The following is a 4,960-nucleotide window of genomic DNA, read 5'->3' on the forward strand; positions in this document are numbered from 1 at the left end:
ATGCAACATCAGTGGCAGTGCTAATGCAACATCTTACCTGGCATATCATATTCACATACTGTACTTCAAAGGTCGTCCCCCCCTCAACAAGATAGAAACATGCCTATTAGTATAATCTGGGAGCAGATCTGTTGTTTTGTGAATGTAAATGAGATCATACAAGGTGCAGGGTCTGTCTGGCAATAATGAAACTGTTATTAATAAGAGGTTGCAAGTCCTACTTCAAATACATTGGGTCATGGTTGCCGTATAATTAGCACAAACTGCTTAAGTCTGCAGGATGAAATCACTTGATGGTTCCTGGATGATTTCAGGGATACCCTTATTTGGATATTTCAAAAAATATAATGGTCGTAAGAGTCTTCAGATGTGCAATGTCTAAAGGAGACCTCCGCTGGTCGATTCTATGGCTTTAACAAAAGGTGGGGTTTTGATATGCAGAAAGGGAGCACTGAGGTCTTGTCATGTTAGGTTCACTGAAACCTTATTGTCTATAGAATTATCATAACCTCCCTCTACCTTTAGTGTCAGGGCTGGAATATCATGCTTTGAGCTAAAAAGCTTTATTGTGGTGGGAAATGCAAAATGCAGATTTGCAGATATGTTTGCAAATTTGATTCTAAAAAAAAAGAGGAAACAGGAAGTAGAGCTGAACACCTGGCGACTGCCATATTACTAGTAATAAGTAGATGTTATGATGATCTAGCACTCATTATATTACCAGTAATATGATGCAGTGTGTGTGGTCTTAATCTGGCAAATGCAGTAGACCAGAGGTTCTCACTTTTTTAGGCTGTAAAATAGCAGATCTACATGCTCACAACGCCTCACAGTGCGAGGTGTTGTGAGCATGTAGATCTGCTATATTTCACAATGTTCGCCTCTTGCTTACTTAATATTTGACAGTTTGGCCAGTTTGGTATTAAAACGGTCTTGAAAATCCTTAAAATGACACTTTATAAATGTTGTTTTGTTTTCTGTTGAATGAGACATTTCTTTTACATTAAGCTAATCATCTGGAGACCCCACAAAATAATTTGGGGACCCAACTTGGGGTCCTGACCCCAAATTTGAGAACCACTGCAGTAGATTAAGTCATAATAAAATTACTTTCTACACAACTGGTTGAGAAAATTTGAGTTTAAAATGTTACAAAAATGGCATTACCAATGAGTCACTAAAAAGACTAAAATCTATAAGGCCTAAATCTGTAAGGCCTGAATAGCTCGTGCATTACAGCATGTTTGCTATAACGCCAGTGAGAAAGTGTCACAGCGGCATATTTACTGATTGATATACAGTGCACCATATGGACATTGTGTTAATCGAATGAGGGAGACATCTGTGAGATGATTTATGAATCTGCACTGATTTGTAGGCTGAGGGTTACATCGATGACATCATCAGCATTAGTCAACCTCACCTTGTGAAGCCAGTACATTTTCTGATTGACCAAGGAAATTCCAGAGCGGAGAGACTGGCGCGAGGATTACAGTGCACAAGACACCACAACTTGGAACCTCAGACGTGGGTTGCATACAGCAATAGGATAACAAAGATGTACTTCAAATTTATGGCACTTTCAACGTTATTCACAAGTGAGTCAACTGCTGTATCTGTTTTAAGCGTTTATTACAATCACTGTGAATTTTCCTTGTTATCATACAGTGTTGCAGATAAGTTAGGCTTAGTAAAGCAACTGAAAGTTGAATTGTCAAAACGTGAAGTCATAAGGTATATACTGTATGTTTCTCTATTTGTACAGAGGAGAGTTGATTAAAACAGAGGAGAGGAGACAAGTCACAAAGAGAGGCCCAGTTGTGACGAGGTAAGGGTATCCCTTACTCACCCTACGTATATCCTTTACTCAATCGTTGACCCTGAAAAATTACAAGCTGATTGTGTCTTTGTGCCCTGCGTGTCAGAAGAACAGCTCTATGGGCTTGTGGTGAGCACGTCACAGACAAAGCCATACCATCCATCTCCCTCTGAAGCCCTGTCACCTCCACTTTGCCCAGGGATGATTTGATGACTGGAAGTGGTGGTCAACCCCCCCACCTTTCACCACTTACCCCAACCCCCTTAACCTTTTTCTGACCAGCAGAAATGATGGATGGTACTAGCCAACCCTCCGTCTTCCATACAGTTGTCCAAATCAGGGCAGTGCAATGAATAGACAGCTTTTTCTTGAAATGGAATATTTCCTTCCCCTTAATTTGGCTCTCACCACTGTGTCAGTTGGAAATATCAATGGGCATAGTCCACAATAAAATATCAAGTGTTACTGTTGATTTAACCATGAAAGTAAATGTATTTAGAGTTAAATTAACATGTGTGTGGGAGGAAAGGATATGGCCCATTCATTAAGACACATTTGCAAACCTATATCATTCTCACCTACATTTATGTTCTCAATATTACAGTTAAACACAATTGTACAGTATGTACTGGGTCTCCAGTAAATTGAGATGTTATCATTTCAGTGTATTGCCTTGTTAAAAAAAAAGTCTAAATCCAGGTCAGTTCATCACCACTGGGGCAGGAGCAAATTCATCAGTCATAAATTGTTATAAAAATCAAACCACATTTTAAGTGAGCGGTGGTGCGTGTGTTTGTATGTGTGTGTGTGTGTGTGTGTGTGTGGCTGTGTGTAGCAGTTCATTTCAGGGTCCTGTGTGTGTGTGTGTGTGTGTGTGTGTGTGTGTGTGTGTGTGTGTGTGTGTGTGTGTGTGTGTGTGTGTGTGTGTGTGTGTGTGTGTGTGTGTGTGTGTGTGTGTGTGTGTGTGTGTGTGAGACGCAACAGCGTCACCTGGTCACCATTGGTATTGCAGCTCATTCTACGGACGTGTACATGTGGACATAGCTAGGAACGGACAAAGTGACTCTTAGGAGATGTGACCACCGCTCAAAAAGGAAACTTTGCAGGAGAGGATACTGCTTGGTGCTTTTTCTGTGGTTAGGAACGTATAGGTTCCGGACGGAACCATGTTTATTTAATACCGGAGGACAAGGTCCCCCTATGGGATAACCAGCGCCATCTGGCGCTGCAACAGAGTAAAACTCATAAGCTCCCGTACGAGAAATATCATTTGTCGGTAGGGCTGTCAATCACAAACGAGGGCACCGCCCCCGAGTGTATATAAGCCCTGTGGGCTATCATAACTTCCTCTAAAGCTGCACCTCTGCGCCCGCAACTAGCGAACCGAGGGGCTTTATTCGGGGGACCTTGTCCTCCGGTATTAAATAAACATGGTTCCGTCCGGAACCTATACGTTTATTGTCATACCTCCAGACAAGGTCCCCCTATGGGACTCATATACTCCCCGAGAAGCCATGAACCGACAAGACTGTCGTGCACACCGACCACACCCGGAAGGAGGTCCCGTCAACCGACGTGACCCCTTTCAGGACTGATCCGACCCAGACCCACAGGGCCTGGGCGTGTTCAGACAGAAAAAGACCCTGACAGACCGAGGCCTGCCTTATGCACTAAGGGCAGACACAGGTCCACCTTATAAAATTGCAATAATATAAGGGAAAAACTCAGGGTCCCCCCCCACGTATCCTAGAGATAGCAGCATGCTATCTCCGGAAGGGGAGAGAGCCGCCCCACTACATAGTAGGAAAGGCAGCAGCACCCAGAACCGTATGCGCCATAGCAGAAGGCGCAACGTCCAGGTGATAGTAGGTCGCAAAAGTGGACGGCGAAGACCAATTCGCCGCTGCACAAATCTCCTCAATGGAGACACCTTTGGACAAAGCCCAAGAGGTAGACACACCCCTAGTACTGTGGGCCTTAAGTGCTTCCGGCACTTCAGACCCAGACCGGGTGTAAGCCAACCTAATTGCATCCACAAGCCATCTCGACAGAGTGGGCTTGGACACCGCTTTCCGTTGACGGGCATTCATGACCACGAAAAGCTGAGAAGTAGACCTGCTGTCCACCGTCCTATCACAGTAGGCCTTCAGGGCCCTAACTGGACAAAGACAATGAAGACGCCTATCCTCCTCTGATGCAAACGGAGGAGGATGGAAAGCCGTCAAAACAACAGGTTCCTTCGGGACCACCCGGTTCTTAGGAATAAAACTCAAATGAGGTTTAAGAAGAACCTTGGAGTCATTATTGAGAAACCTCATACAATCAGGGCTCACAGAGAGCGCACGAAGGTCGCTCACACGCTTAGCCGTAGACAAGGCAAGCAAAAGAGCTGTTTTGAAACTTAAATGTTTCAAAGAGGTCCTCCCAATCGGTTCAAAGGGTGCCTTGCAAAGGCCCTCAAGAACCACTTGTAGATCCCAAACAGGAAACAAGGCTCTAGTCACAGGTCTCAAATGGTCAACACCATGCATGAACTGGACCACCTCAGGGATTTTAGAAAGGCCTTTACCTGCCACCCCCAGGTGGCAGGCATCAATAGCCGTTAAATAACCCCTCAGTGTAGAGAACGCCAGACCAAGGTCCAGGCGGTCCTGCAGGAAATCTAACACCCTCTGGGCCGAAGCTATATGAGCCACCACAGGTGGCTCCTGTAGCTCACACCAGTCCAAAAAGGCATTCCACCTTCCATCATACACAGCCCTAGTAGAGGGGGCTCTAGCACTCTGAATAGTGGCTACAACCGTCGGTGAGAAACCTGCTGCGAGCAGGTTCTCCCTCTCACGGGCCAAACCCACAGGTCTAGGCCCCGTGGGTCTGGATGGAAGATCTCGTCCCCTGCCTGGCGCAGCAGATCCCTGTGCAAGGGAAGCCGCCAAGGGGGTCGAGAGAGCAGTGGGGTGATCAGAGACCTCCACACTCCCCTGGATGGTGTCACCAGAAGAACCTCCTGGTTGGAACATCTGATCCTCTCCAGAGTGGGAAGGATCAGTTCCAGGGGTGGAAACGCGTAGAGAAGACCTTGTGGCCATTCGTAAGCAAACGCGTCCATCCCCAGAGGAGAAGGTCCCCTCACTGAGAAGT

This window comes from Nannobrachium achirus (assembly GCF_963921795.1).
Source record: "Nannobrachium achirus genome assembly, chromosome: 10".
NCBI lineage: Eukaryota > Metazoa > Chordata > Actinopteri > Myctophiformes > Myctophidae > Nannobrachium > Nannobrachium achirus.